General features: G+C 40.1%; 1 long non-coding RNA gene across 2 annotated transcripts in view; it reads right to left on the minus strand.

The window, feature by feature from the left end:
- LOC109440954 (uncharacterized) overlaps positions 1-15,744 on the minus strand; it is a 120,093-nt gene that overhangs the window by 27,272 nt on the left and 77,077 nt on the right. The window contains exon 1 of one of the 2 annotated variants that reach the window (XR_012498629.1): positions 12,148-12,287. The exons of the other annotated variant lie outside the window; for it this stretch is intronic. This is a non-coding gene — a long non-coding RNA (uncharacterized LOC109440954). Of the gene's footprint in view, positions 1-12,147; positions 12,288-15,744 lie in introns of those variants that run through there. 2 annotated transcript variants of the gene reach the window in all.

Here is a 15,744-nt window from a genome sequence, read left to right on the forward strand (position 1 = left end):
TTGGCTCAAAAATCTGTTGTTTGTTTGTTTGTTTGTTTGTTTGTTTGTTTGTTTTTGTGATGATGTTTTCCAGAAAATTCAGATGAGCAGGATTCACAGACACTAAGGTTATTTGCCCATCAGTAGGTCATGAAGTGACTGGATAATCTGACCTCAGGAGAACTATATTGTCAGGATTGCTGCAGACATATTAGTGGCCTACGGATCCACAGGCCCAGGTCCCTAGTATCACTCTACATGATTCCATGTGGATGGTCATATGTGAAGCCCAAATGTCTTCACCTATTCCTTTAAATCACCAGTGATAACATAGGACGAGAAGAAAAGAGAAAATTCCATCACTGAACTATATTTTAAGAATAAAGAAAACATCTGAAGTGGATACAAGCTTAGGGCTCATGATGTTTCTGTTTCTGCTAACATTTTAGATAAGAAATGTTCTGAGAACCAGGGAAAAGCAGGAGCTGGGACAAAAGACAGAAACAGGACAGTCCAGTCACATTATGTACGGGACTCTTCCACACTGAAGAGTCTCTTCAAGCTGGCACCACAAAGCCTCTTAAAGCTGGCACCACGAAGCTCCCTGTTGAGTCTCAAAGGGCACTGTCTCCAAGTGGAAGGAATTTATAAGTCTCTGACAGTGACTCTGAGTCACTTCTTAGAAACTCTAAGAAGACCATCAACAACAGAGGTAATAGTGAAGCCCAAAAAGGGCAAGAACTGCAAAAACTAGTTTGGTTAGAAAGATGGAGGGGAAACAAGGGGATTCCAGAGAGGAAATGGTATCAATTGGTGATGGACAGCAAGCCAGTGAACTTGAATTGTGATGAGAACAAGAAGGCTCGAAAGAACCATGATTCTCTGAAAACACTGCTACATCTTCAGCCAACAAATTCAAATCCTTCATCTTTCATTTTCTTTCTCACCGACATATCTTTTAGCTTCCCTTCTTGTATTTCCAAAGAACATTGGCATTTGTGAATTTTCATAAACAATTTGTAATTTAAAGTTTCAAAATTGTATAGTGGTTAGAGAGAAAAATTCTTGCAAAAGGACTTTCTTTTTCTTATTCTTCTATCGTCAATAGAGAGTAGAAATAAACTGTCTACATAGCGAGACTGTTTTCCCAAATGCTTTAGGAAATTAAGCAGCTAAAAATATATTCCATCTTTTTCAAGCATGTCAAGTGGTTACATGTCAGCTTGTTACTTTGAAAGTGATTGTGATATCAAAAATGAACGATCAGGATTTCAGGTAAGAGAGGCAATGGTAGCTAGGGGGAGATTTTATCTATAAAAGACACTATCTCCATGTTAATAGCCTCAAGAGAGCAAAACAGTGAAGGGACCCATTGGCACAAATAGAAAAAAAAAATCCACTTGCCATGGAAAAGATTCTGATCTGAACTCAAAGGCTTTTCAGAGTTTCAGATGTCAAATCAACATTTCTTTAACCTTGGAAAGGCAGAACCAGAGTATAATCGATTAATTCAACCACATCCAGGGGCACACACCCCTAGAAGAGCTTTTCTAACAAGGCAAAGAGAAACAGGGAACCATGGAGAGCATTATGGGACGTTTCTATATGAATATAATGAAAAAAGGAAAGTGAAAATTAAGGCACAGAACATGCCAACAGTCCGAGTCACAAAATTCTGTCAGCATCTCTCCTCCCAATGGGGAAAAACAAAGATATGATAACGAAAAAATGGAAATGCTGGCAAGTCAAAATATACTCTTTCAAGATTTAAAGGAGATATTCTCTTTGGAGGAAGATAATCGTTCCTCTTAATATGAACTAAAGATATTCCAAGGGGGGGGGGAATCTTTGTGGCTTTTCTTTGACAGATTCTGACTTATTTGAGGCAAAATATTTTTGCTAATGTTGATGAAGGCTTTTTATTTTAATTCTAAGAATAGAAGAAATAAACAGAGATACAGGAACTGTAAATGAGGCACTTTAGAGTCATTCTAATATGTTAGTCAGTATCTTAACATGAGTGAAGATGAACTACAAAGTGGAAATTCATTAGTTCAAGAATGGACAGCTTCGAAATCCAGTATAATTTCTTTTGTTAATTTCTGTTGCATGGTGACCTGCAACAATTCACACAACTCTTCCACCCTTATCACCTAGACTGCAAAGGAGGAATAATTTTCCCATCCTCAACCTTCTAACCATATAACAAGACTTAATAAGATAATGGTTCTTAAGGGATTTCAATAACCTGAAACAGAGAAGCAATAAAACATACCTTACTATCAACATACGCATTTTGGAATAATTATTTTAATGGCTCAATTTTTTCTCATAATAATGAGGACTACAATCTTGACTAATTTAACTGGGGAGTATCTTTCATGCGTGAGCTACTACACACAAGAATCATATAAAAGGCTCTCTCCTTCCTTCTTTCTTTCTCTCCATTGTTGCTGATCCTTTGGATGCTAGATATTTCCTCTGGGGGAAAGTGCATTTTTGCTTCCCAGAACCCTCCACCTACTGAAATAACTTTACACTAAACTTTCCCGTGTCTTAAGTTCTCATGTTTCAGCTCCATGGAGATACCTCTGCTGGGTGTTGTTAGATTCACCCCCAGGTTGTTGTACTGCTGTCTCTTCTCTCATCTTCCTTCCATAGACTATCTATGCTGACGAATGTACATTCAGAATAGCATCTGTGGAGTGTATTTTTATCTGGCTTGGCTTTGCAGAAAGGAAAAAACACCGCCATGGAAACTGGTGGGCGGGTGGGGGTAGTAACTGTGTCATGGAAAGAGCCAGAACTTTGAAGCATTGAAAATGATGTTTCTATGTGTAATTTTCAGAAAAGGGTGAAAAACTCTCTCAAATATTTTGCAATATTCAGGAGACAGTGATAACCAACCTGAAAAGGAAGTCAGTACAAACTTGTGACAGCTGACAGTTTCCTTGAAATGATGGAGTTGATGAAGACATTATGGAAATAACCAGGCCAAAAAGAAATGGATTTGTTGGAGTCAAGATGTCCTGTGGTTGGCAAACTCTTAGCCCCGGGGGTTGAGGGAACTCAAGAATTAGCAGGCAATGAGCTCCAATCTCTTCCTTGCTGCTGACTTTGTGTGTTCTTGGACTTTTAATTCAACAAACGCTTGTTGAACACCTCTTACGTGCTAGACATGTGCAAAGTGCTAGGATTGTAGAGGAGAGTAGAACACATTCCTTTCCTGTGCCAATTACTGGATGTGATTGGTGCCCTTTTTAAAGATAATTTATTTATTAATTCAACCAATGATGATTAGATGCTTATGTAGATCAAGGGGCTATGTTGGACAATCTCAGGGGACAAAGAACTATGAACCTTGTTTGTTTGAATGCAGATCATGAACTCAAATAATTACTGTGTGTGAAAGTATAAAGTAAGTGTTTGGTGAGAGATAAAAATAATAAATAATAATTATTATTGTTATCCTTCAGTGGCAGTCCATAGAATGAATCGATGGCTTCCAGATAAGAAGACTGATGAATGCTTCACGAAGTAGGTATGTTTTGGCTCTGATCTTACTAGAAAGAGATGGGAGAAGGGCAAGGGCCCACAAACAGAAAGGCTTGGCAAAGATATAGATGCGAATATACAAAGCAGAATTCAATAATAGCATGTGGTCTATTTGGATTGGCATATGGGGGGTTATAAAGGGAGCAATGAAAAAATTTTAAAAATAATAACTTTATTTTAGACAAGGAATTTCAACTCAACTCAATAGAAAGAAATTGAGCCACAGATCATAGCAGGGCATTTCTCAACTCTTAGGTCTATCCTTAAATGTCACGACCTTTGGTCCCAGTTATTTTCTTTTATTCTACTGTGTTTTGTCTTGTTTTGTTTTTCATACCACCTACTAAATTAAAATTGTTAATAAACTTACTTATTTTTTTATTTTTAATTATCTGCCCCTTCCCTACACTAAAACTCATGAGAGTAGAGACAATGGCTCTTGTTTATCATTCCATAATGAGCACATAGCACGGTACCTGGTAGCATATTGGGGACACTTAATAAATATCCCTTGAATATTTACTTCAAAAATATCCTCCAAAGTGGCATTTTAGACACTTTTTCAAGACTATCAGGTCAATTAGATAAGAAGAAAGAGCCTAGTATGAAGTGATATGAACCGAAATCAGGGAATGAAAATGGAAAAGGATCAGACTGACAGATTTGGGAAGGAAAGAGTCAATAAAACTAGATTTTGGGAGCCAAGAAAGTGAGAGAATATAAGATGTGAAAAGTTTCAGATCAGAGGGGTTGGAAAGATAGAGACCTCACTGGGCATAAAAATTGGGGAAAGCCAGAAAAAAAGGATGATTTGGGGAGTAAAGAGATGAGTGTGGTTTCAGACACCTCGAGTTTAAGATGCCAAGAGAAAATGCAGGTGGATGTGCTTGGTAAGCAGCTGGAACTCCTGCTTGGGCTGTGTGAATATCCTCAAGACAAGTGGTACAGATTTGGGATCACCTGATCTGTGATATCATCTGACATCTAATATCCTACCCCGATTGCCCTGCAGCCCGCTATTTGCTCCCACTCACCTTATAGCAGATCTGAGTTGCAAGTTCTAATATGTGAAACAGAGCAGCTGAACTAAGAGGCAATTTAGGATCCTTAACCTCCCCCCTCCTCATATTCACCATTGGCCTTCCCAAGCCATTCCTTGACATGCATACAGTCTAAATAAAACCCCATGCTTGCCATGTAAATGCAACTTCCAAAAGAAGTCCTTGGGTGCCAACCTTCCCACCCAATTGCCACTTCTGCTGGCCTAAGAAGGGAAAACAATGGAACAGCCACTGGAGCACACTGTGCTGCACCCTTAGCTAAGTAGGCCCAGGGGCTATGAGAAGGAGGACCAATCCCTCTGTGATAATGATCTTTACAGTTGACAGGCGTAGCATGGCTTTATTAACCATTTAACCATTTTTCCTCAGAAAAATAGCTGAGATCAACTTGCCTGAGCATGCATGCATCTTTCAACTGAACCCCTTTCATTATATAGTCTCTCTTGGACCAGCGTTTAGGACACAGGCCATCTGTGGTCCATTCTTACAACTTCCAGAATAAGTCAGTTCTGTTTGCTCCTCACTTCCTCCATTTAGAGAGAACAATGAACTCTTATGATGGCGGTCATTCAAAAAACGGCTTAAATTAAATCATCCAAGGAAGGCAGCAGAGTTTTCGTGGGGGAGTAGAGGTGGTGATAGATGGAATTCACTGTGTTGTGGTCCTCTCTGAAGGCAGACAGAGAAACTATGAAGACTCCTCAAGGTTACTTCCAGTATGATGGTTTTTCATGAAGAGTGATAAGTCCTTAGAAAACCCTCTTAGTAATTAGTAAGTTAATAAATCACATTGGCTGTATTAATCAATATAGAAAATCATAGCACTTACCTCATATTTGAAACAAAGGGAGCTCAAGCAGCAAATCTTCCGCAGTATTTTGGAGCTCTGGTCCGAACTACAACCATAGTTCACCACCTTGTCAGGCTGCAGTCAATTATTTCATAGATTTAACTGGTATGAATCCCAGGATAACACAATGTCAGCATGTAATCAGGGAGTTTCAATAGCTAATCGGAGGTTATAATTTAAGAAAATCAGGGTAAGGCCTGCTTTTGACAAGGAATGATACTTTGCTTTTAAAGTTTATGGAGGTGATAAAAATAATTTAAAGAAGTTTTTAGCACCTCTTTCAAAAAGAGCTCAAAGCACTTAGCAAATATCAACTTTTTATTCCTAGGAACACTTCCAGTGGAAGTAGAGGAGAAAGCAATTATTGGGTTCTATAGTTTATAGATTCAGCAGAGGAAATGCTATATGCAGAGTTCCTTTCCTTTTTTAAAAATAGAACATTTTATTCAAGTTCATGCAAGCACTTTGGAAATAAATATTAAGCTACAAAACCCACACTGGGAACACTAGAAATAAAAGTATCAGACTTTAGGTTAAGGTATTCCAGCTGCAGTTCTGACTGGCAGTGAGTACCATGCATCAGTCACTTTATCTTTCTGCAAAGTGGCAGGGCGAGTGGGGGGATTGTTCTAGAACAGGTTTCTCAACTTGACATTCACATTGTGAGCTAGATAATTCTTTCTTGTGGGGGCTGCCCTGTGCATTTGAGGATGTTCAGTTGCATTTCTGGCCTCTGCCCAATGGATGCTATTAGCAACTCCACACAGTTATAACAACCAAAAATATCTCCAGGTCTCCAGACATTGCCAAATGTCCCCTCGGGGCAAGGAGGAAAGAAATGGCCCTGGTAAAGACCACTGCTTAAAAGACCTCAAATCCCGCCTTACCTGTTCTACCATCTTATCTTTTTGTCTCAGATGGTTAGATTGCCCAATAAGAGGATGTGATCAGAGGAGCAAACATATGGCCTTCAATGGAACTTACTACCGTGTATTCCCCAAGATAAGACCTAACCAGACCATCAGCTCTAATGTGTCTTTTGGAGCAAAAATTAACGTAAGACCCAGTCTTATTTTACTATAAGACCAGGTATAGTATAATATAATATAATATAATATAAATATAATATAATATAATATAATACCAGTTCTTATATTAATTTTTGCTCCAAAAGACGCATTAGAGCTGATGGTCCAGCTAGGTCTTATTTTCGGAGAAATAGGGTAGAACACTGCATGGCTTCTCTTGGCCAGAGCAACACCCAGCTGCATGGCACCTTTCACTGCCATTGATTTGTACCTTCTTGCTCAATACCCTTATGTTACAAATGTCTGGCTTTCTGTCTTCTTGGCTTTATTGGTGTGGCCCAAGCAAGTGGAACCGAATGATTGGCTTGGTTTCCAGAAGCTTGTACCTCTGGTTGGGAAGCATCTTTCATTCATCCCCTGATTCCTCATTGTGCGTCTCTCTGGGCAATTATCTTCCAATCTTTCCCAGAAATTTCCTGTCTCATCCAATAGGTCAGAAAAAATATAGCATTTATATTAAAAATAAATGTAATTTGTCAACGTTTTGCTTCCTTTTTGTTGGTGGTTTTAGGTAAGGAAAAGCAAAGGGGAAATGTCAGAAGCAATGGGAATTTCGAAAAAATAGAAATAACATGAGACTTTAAAAGGTATTAGGTATCCCTTATTCAATAAATGATTTCCTTCATTTATTTAGTATTGAACTAAGCATTGTGCTACACACTAGTTTAAAAATAAAATGCTACCCAAAGGAATTAAAATCAGGGACTCAAAAAATATTTATACATCAATTTTTATAGCAGCATGATTTACAAGAGCCAAAGGGTGAAACAAACCAAATGCTCATCGATAAATGAATGAATGAACAAAATGCAGTATATCCATACAATGGAAAACTATTCAGCCTTTTAAATAATAAATAAATAAAAGCTAACACATGCTACAACATGGATGAATCTTCAAAACATTATCTAAGCGAAATAAACCAGACACAAAATGGCAAATACTGTATGATTCCATATGAGATACACAGAATAGGCAAATTCAGAGGGACAGAAAGTAGAATAGAGGATACCAGCATTTGGGGGAAGGGGAGCATGAGGAATCGTTGTCTAATGGGTGTGCAGTTTGAGTTTGTGATGATGAAAAAGTACCAAAGATGGATGGTGGTGATGGTTGCACTGTGAATGTAATTAGTGTCACTGAGCTGTACATTTTTAAATGGTCAAAATGGTAAATGCTATATTGTGTACATTTTACAATAGTAAGAAATAGAACAGCAAACTATGAAAACTAAGATATATAAGACAGTCTTTGCTCTGAAAGTGCACAATAAAGAGAGGCTGTTGTGTACACAACCATAAAAGCCTGACAAAAGCATAGACGGGGCTTCTCTTTTCCGGAATAATTTAGGGTTAAGAAGGAATAAAAATCAAGAGACTGCAAGATTGTTTTTACAATCCAACAATATCTTGGGTACAATCATTTCCTAAAGGGCAGGCAGGAGTATAGGTGACCAAAGCCAATTTGGGGAAGTCCGAGAGTCCATACAGACAGTAACTAAACTGCAGCCCTGAGCTAAGTGTCAAAACTCAGGAAGTGCAGGCAACGTAGCAGGAAAGGGGAACATGAGAGCAAACACATGTAAATCCCATAGAGGCAGGGCAGTGCCATCCATGGTCGCGGCCAGGGTAGCGTAGGCACTTAACAAGAATGTGTTGAATGAACTCATTCTGCCAAATTCATTCTTCTTACCTAGAGCTTCTAGTGACAAGTTGTCTACACACAGTCACCAGAGACAGAGCGGTTCGTTTGGTTAAGTGCTCCTAGAGGAGGAAATATTTCATATTAAAGATAAATCAAAGTTTACCGAGTGAGAAAAGAGGTGAAAGGGCATTTCAGGCAAAGGGGACGGCATAATGATAGGAAAGTACACGGAAGGTCAAGAAGTCCACTGCAGCTGGGCCTCTGTGTAGGTGTGCAGGCCTGCGTGTGCATGCATGTGTGTATGTGTGTGTGCATGGATGCATGTGTGCGTGAGTGCGTGCATGTGTGTATGTGTGTGCATGGATGCATGCATGTGTGAGTGCGTGCATGTGTGTATGTGTGTGCATGGATGCATGCATGTGTGTGTGAGTGTGTGCATGTGTGTATGTTTGTGTGTGCATGCATGTGTGTATGTGTGTGTGCATGCATGTGCATGCATGCATGCATGTGTGTATGTTTGTGTGTGTGTGCATGCATGCACCTGTGAGCGTGTGCATATTGGGGTTGGAGGTGGTGATAAAATTGAAAAGCTTAGTTACAGCCAGGTCAGGAGATTGTTACCTTTTGCATCCCACCTTTGTATCTATACAACCACTTTGTTGGTTGAGAACAGAACAATGCAGTACCTATAAGCAGATTCACTCCCATATCAAGTAATAATTATGCACTTGTTGTTCACTGTACCTTGGATGTTTGTAACTTTTTTCTTAGATAGATTTACTAGTCTATAAGGAATCTCATATTTCTCAGTCTGTGCTGGATGTTAGAATGCCAGCTAAACATGAGAACAGAAGACACCACCTGCATTCCTCAGCTCTAAAATGAGAATGTTAATGCTACTTCCAGGGACTCGTGTGTGGAACAGCTAAAATAAATGCTAACACTTGTCATAGTGCCTGGTGTGTGGCTAATGTGCCATACAAGGTAGTTATGAGTAACACTTTTATAAAGCAAAATTAGTTTGCGGTCTCTTTACCTGTCATATTCAAAACTAGTAGTCAACCAATAAAGTCCATTGAAGCAAGAAATCATTAAAATGACACATGCAGGTATCAAATAATTTATTTTAACTGAAACAGGCAAATGTTGATTTTTTTGTAAAACTTTTGATAGAGGAACACTTTTCAGTGTTGGTCCTCTGATAACAATTCTATATCACCTGTATGGTATAAGCCAACCCTCAGTATTTCCAGTACAGTTTTCTTTAAAGTCATAATTTTTAAATCACTAACAAAGCATTCTGTGTGCAGAATCTATCTAGATTTTGATGACACTGACTGACTTGCCTATACATTTCACTGGACCTATTTTGTTCCCCTAGGATAGTTTGTCTTTATTGAAATTTTCAAAAGTTCTCAAGTTATTTTTCAGAGTAACATGGAGAGGGGGGCTATCTTTCTTTTCACAGTAATATTTTATCGATGTTCAAAAATATTTAACTAAATTACAATGAGTTACACCTATTGCACACAGGGTGTTCTGTTGGGGAAGTAACACAGCTGACTCTCAACTGAGAAAAGCAGCAAGGAGCGGGCCTCCACTGTCTTCCAGCATCCACAGTGGAGTGGCCAATAGTCAGTTTGCCTTTGGTCCTGGGATTCAGACTGTAGTCCTCTCACTGGGCATCACTGGGGAGCTTTGTTAGAAATGTGACCTGGGGCCCCATCCCACCTTTTCAAATTGTATCTGCATTTTAGCAGCCTTCCCCAGGTGAGTTTCATGTACATCACAGCTTGAGAAGGTTCTCAAACTTTTACCAGCAAGACTTCAGACTGGTTCTCAACTCTGACTGTATCTCAAAACCCCCCAGGGGCACTTTTAAAATGTGTGGAGACTGTGCTCCAGACAAGTTATTTAGAAATTTATGGGAGACAAAGCACCAGTGAAAAAAAGAAAGAAAGAAAGAAGGAAGGAAGGAAGGAAGGAAGGAAGGAAGGAAGGAAGGAAGGAAGGAAGGAAGGAACTTTAGCTGCACAGGTTATTCCACTGTGCAGCTAAAGTTAATTTATAGTCTTCTCAAACTTGAGGTGCGTCAGAACCCCTGGAGAACTCGTTAAATACAGATGGCTGCCCCCTTCCTCCCACCTCAGAGTTTCTGAGTCTGCAGGTCTAGTGTGGAGCCCAGCTGATACACATGCTGTTGGTCCCAAGAATGGTCCCGAGAACTCACTTTGAGTGAGTCCTTGCGCTCTCGACAAGACTGCACTTTAATCTGATGATTTTGGATTACCACTAGCGACTTGATTCCTGGGGTTATTTAAGGCAGGGTCTGCTGTTGTATGCTTTTGAGGTTAGGGTCTGCTTCAGTCAGACTCATTTAGGTGCACTGATTTTTTACAAAGGGGATACAGTGGAAGGGGAAGAAAAAGGAAATGCACATGTTTAGCACGAATATGTTGAAGGCGTTTCTGTGTGCGTAAAACATAACTTTGACTAATTGGTCTCATTTTCTGGGCTGGCACCACTAACACTACTGAAGCTTAAGTGTTATCACCACAAGTTTCTGAGAAGTTCAACTTTGTCCAGTTTCAGAACCGTCCCCTACATTTTTACGTGGCTGGCATATTTCTGATTGGACCTATTTCTTTCTGCTATAAATAGTGTGAAACTCTGAATGAGGCAAGAAGGGGCTGGAGTGCTAAGTCGGGTTGTTCAAAGGACTTGCAACAAATTGCCTGTAGAACGTGCTGGATCTCAGGCCTCATTTTTGCATCAGTCTAAGAAACCATTTTTTAGGCAATGCCTCTCATTTTATAATTCTGCCAACTTAGCCTATGACAAACCCTGTGACTCTTTCCTTGGATCTGACACTAAGAGATTTACAGTAGCATGAGTTATCTGGGAAACAAAGGTTCTCTGATTTTCAGCAGTGTTTCAAAGACATGTAGCTACACAGTTTATGGACAACCTAATGTCTAAAGGATCCCTTGTTTAGCATGAACTAATCCAATGTTACAGATAGGAAACCTAAGTCACTGTAAGGTTTATCCTGTATTTCACATAGATGTGTAACACGATCACTCAGGAGTTTTGCTAACCAGGTCAACACACTCGGAAATGAAATCTGTTCATTTGCTCCAGAGCAATAAGGTGCAAACCCAACTAAATGGGAGAAATCGGGCGGGGACTGAGTGTCTCCTGATTGATGGTTGGAGAGCTGACTGTTGGTAGCTGTCCGTCATCCAGTGAATCCACACTGGTGACTCTGCCCATGAGTCATGTAGTGTGTCTAAATGCCATGTAATATGGGCTAAAGGAATCCGAAGGACAGAAATGCTTGTGTGGTACCTGCTTATAGCAGCTCCTCTGAGCTGAGGAAGGCCATGACTGAGAGATGCAGATAACATCAGAGAAAAGCAGGCCCTCTTTGCAGCCATTTTTACACCTCACGGCTCTAGGCGAAGCAGGTGAGAGGCTGGGAGGTCAGGATGGAAATGAAAGATTTGCTTGGTCAGACACACAAAAATAACCAGCAGCTGAGAAGCTTGGCAGAAGCAGCGTCTGGAAGTACGGAATGCCTGTGTGGGGCATAAGAGTGTTAGGAAAATAACCCACGGGTGGGCAGGAATCCCTGAGGGACAGTCTGCCACACTGTCATACTTGTTTGGAGCAATAGATATTAGAAACCCTGGAAATGTGGAACAGAATGTTTTCTGGAGGATGAGAGGCAATCCTGAGAATCAGAACATCATAACTAAAAGTGTCCTTCTGTTCTAGAAAAGGACCTACAGAAATCCATATTCTGTCTGTGGTGACTTCCTAAAATGTGAGAGAGAGAGAGAGAGAGAGATTAACTTGAAATACCTACTGGGAAAGCCTCAGTGAAGTAATTAAGTCATTGTCCCGGGATTCTAAATTAATTGTCAGGACCTTGCAATCCCCTACTTCTTCCCATCAAGAACCCAATTACCTCGTCTGTTCTCTGCGATCTGAGCTGCTCTGTCCTGTGATTTCATTCTGTATCAGCAGGCAGTAGCAAGGAGCTTTCCTGGCAGTGAGGATACTTGTTCTTAGAATAAAAACGTCTCTGCAGCAGGAAGTGCAGCCTGCTTTCCAGGCTCCCAGCAAACCCTGGACTGTTCAAGTAGGTGCCGGTCTTCCAAGCCTTTGGCATGAGCGCTGTCTGGCTTGCATGCCTGCATTTGTGCTCTGCCATGCCTGCCCAGCTACTCCCCTCCCTGCCTGCCCTAGCCCTCCCCTGCTGACTGGGCCAGCACCGCACTTTTGAACTATCCTCTACTTGGGTCACCAAATACTCTTTGTATTCCATCCTGGCTCCTGTCGTTATAACCTGGCTCCCTGGGAGCAGAGGAGCAGACTCTGCAGCCTACCTACCAAGGTTCAAACCCTGCTCTGCCACTTCCCTGCAGGTTAGGTAGCCTCTCTGTGTCTCAATTTCTTCATCTCTAACGTGAGGCTAATGTTACAAGCTACTATACAGTGTTTTGATCAAGGGAAGATGGTTAGCAGCAAACGCTATGTAAATGATCCACTCTTCCAAGTGCCTTCCTAGATGTTGACCCCCTACCCTGCTGCTATAGACTGAATGTGTGTCCCATAAAACTCACATGTTGAAACCCATTTCTCAATGTGATGGTGGTAGGAGGTGGGGCCTTCGGGGGGTGATTATGTCACGAGGGTGGAGCCCTCAGGAACAGGATTAGTGCCCTTACAAAAGCAGCCCCAGACCACACCCTCACCCCTTCTGCCATGTGAGGACACGGAGAGAAGATGGTAAGAATGAAGAGGCGGGTTCTGACCAAACACTGAATCTGCAGGCGCCCTGATCTTAGGTTTCCCAGACTCCAGAACTCTGAGAAATACATTTCCACTGTTAAGAAGCTACTCTGTCTGTGGTATTGTTGTTGTAGCAGCCCAAACAGAACATGGCACCTGCTTTTCTCTTATCCAAGGCGTTCGTTCTCATTTTTTATTTTTCTCCTTTCATAATCTTCTACTAGGCATGACAATTATAACTCAAGCACTTTTTCTGAAAATTTTAGTTCAGGGAAACCTTCAATATCCTTATTCAAGCACTTCCCCCTCCCCCCCCCCCCCCCCCGGAATTCTAAGACCTTGATAGAGATCATTCTTTCATAGCACTCTGAGCATACTATAATAAGGTCTTAAAATTACTAGTTTGGGGAAGTTGTTCAGAAACAAACCATTCAGATAAGCCGTTAGGCCAGCCATTGATCATACCAAAAGACTGCATTTGTCCTCTGGTAGCTAAAGGAATTTCTAATCCCAAAACCATGGGCTCCAAAATTACTTTTTTTTTAAACCAGTGCCATGTAACAAAAAAAGGAAGGAAGGAAGGAAGGAAGGAAGGAAGGAAGGAAGGAAGGAAGGAAGGAAGGAAAAGAAAAGAAAAGAAAAGAAAAGAAAAGAAAAGAAAAGAAAAGAAAAGAAGCAAGCAAGCTTGAACTGACTAGAAATTCTCAAAGAGAAAGCAAACTCATTCAGTGGATGGAACCAGGTCAGTTGAATGACCTCTCCATATCCCATAAATAATATAATCTGTACCTATTAAGAAAAGACCAGGTATTGGATGGCTTAGTGGGTTTGAATTACAGAGACCTTCACCTCAAGGTCATTAGTCTGAAGTCAACCCACTTTAAGGGGAAATCTGTAAATCCAGTCTTCCCTGTGAGCCAAAAATGTATTTTTGATAATTAGTACTTCATGTGAGCCTAAAGGATAATGAAATATATCCATTCATTTACTTATTAAACACAAGACTAATTAATACAAATTACCTTGAGTGTCCGTGTTCATCTATTCCAGATATAGACTTTCTGTGAGAAGGAGGGAAAAAAAGAAAGCAAAAGAAAAGGCAAAACTATAGAAACAATAAAAAAAGATCAGGGGAAGGAGGAAGGGAAAGCGGGAGGATGAGCAGAAAGAGCACAGAGGATTTTAGGAAAGTGAAACTACTCTATATAATATTATAAAGGTAGAAACATGCCATTATACATTTATCCAAATGCATAGAATGCACAACACTAAGAGTTGAACCCTCCTGTAAACTATGGGCTTTGGGTGACAATGATGTAGGGGTTCCAGTTGTAACAAATGCACTGCTCTGGTGGAGAATGTTGATAATAAAAGAGTCTGTGCATATTTAGGGGCAGGATGTGTATAGGAAATCTCTGTACGTCCCCCTTAATTTCACTGTGAATCTGAAACTATAAAGGCTATTCATTAAAAAAAATTTAAAAGGAAAGAACAAAATACCAGAACAAAAACAAAAAGCATTGTCTAAAAAGGGAAAGGCACTTTATATTCAGTTCCACCCAGAATAATTACAGATGCCTTTCTTCTGTAAAGTTGAATGGGATAATGGTGATGGTAGAAGATACAGGAGACCCTAGAGTATGACTGGGAGGCAGCCAAGGGACCAGGATTCTGATCTGATAAAATTATAACTCAAGCCCTTGGCTCTGGGACACAGGCCACGTCACTCATCTCTACATTTGTACAATGACAGAACTGCATCAGAGAATCCCTCCTCGCTTTGAAAGACTAAGAGTCTCTGCAGTACCTTAAATGAAGAGCAGGAGAAATGGTGCCAGTATTATAAGATACGTTATCAATAAGTAAAATGAAAAGATGCCATTAATAATTAAATTGGCCTTTCCATATTAGGAGAGCCTATCAATTGTACAGTAAGCAAGTATTTGGCATCTATTATATCTGAAACACTTTCAATAGTTTTCAAACTTAGGTTCAATCATGTGATATCTTTCCTCACATGTAGTCAGGATCCCTTCCAAAATTCTGATAACTGTCTCTATCACTAGCTTGATACTTGCATTATCTTACTCTAGATCTATTTATGTGTTGCTAAGTGTTATGTACAGTTATCTTGTCTTTCTTACTAAATTGTAGGCTGTTGTTAGATTTAGCTAAGCAGAATAAGCAAACCTTTGTTTCTGCCAGCGAGTTGTCACTTCTCTTTGCCTAACAAAATATCAAAGCAGTGTTTACAAACTTAGAATATCTCATGAGTATATTCTAATGGGTTTTTTGTTTTGTCTACTTAGAGATCACAGGTAACCTTGACTTTTGTATTATGAATATCACCTTTCAAAACTGATTTAGAATAGTCCCAAAGAACTTTCCACCTTGGTCAGAGACTTATTATTCTTCCTGACTTTCTAATGGAAAGATTTCTACAACATTTATCATGCAAATAAAGAGACAGATCAGTCATGCAATTGAACACATTAAGATGATGCGATGTACAGCATCAGACAAGCAGATGGTCTTTTCCTCTGGTGGCTTCAAAGGCACCCATCAATTCCCTCTGCTATCAGAAAGAGAAGAATTAAGTTGGAGAGAGTCATGGCTCGTGGCAGTCAGTAAAGATAGGAATGAAATCAAACAAAACCTGATAGATGGAAACTCGGGTAGGCTGGTGAAAATCTGGTCAAATTCCTAGATATGTATGTCCAACTGCAAAGGTTAATAGTTAAACGCACTCATTTCATCACTGCCATAAGAA

The sequence above is a fragment of the Rhinolophus sinicus genome, linkage group LG09, assembly GCF_036562045.2.
Source record: "Rhinolophus sinicus isolate RSC01 linkage group LG09, ASM3656204v1, whole genome shotgun sequence".
NCBI lineage: Eukaryota > Metazoa > Chordata > Mammalia > Chiroptera > Rhinolophidae > Rhinolophus > Rhinolophus sinicus.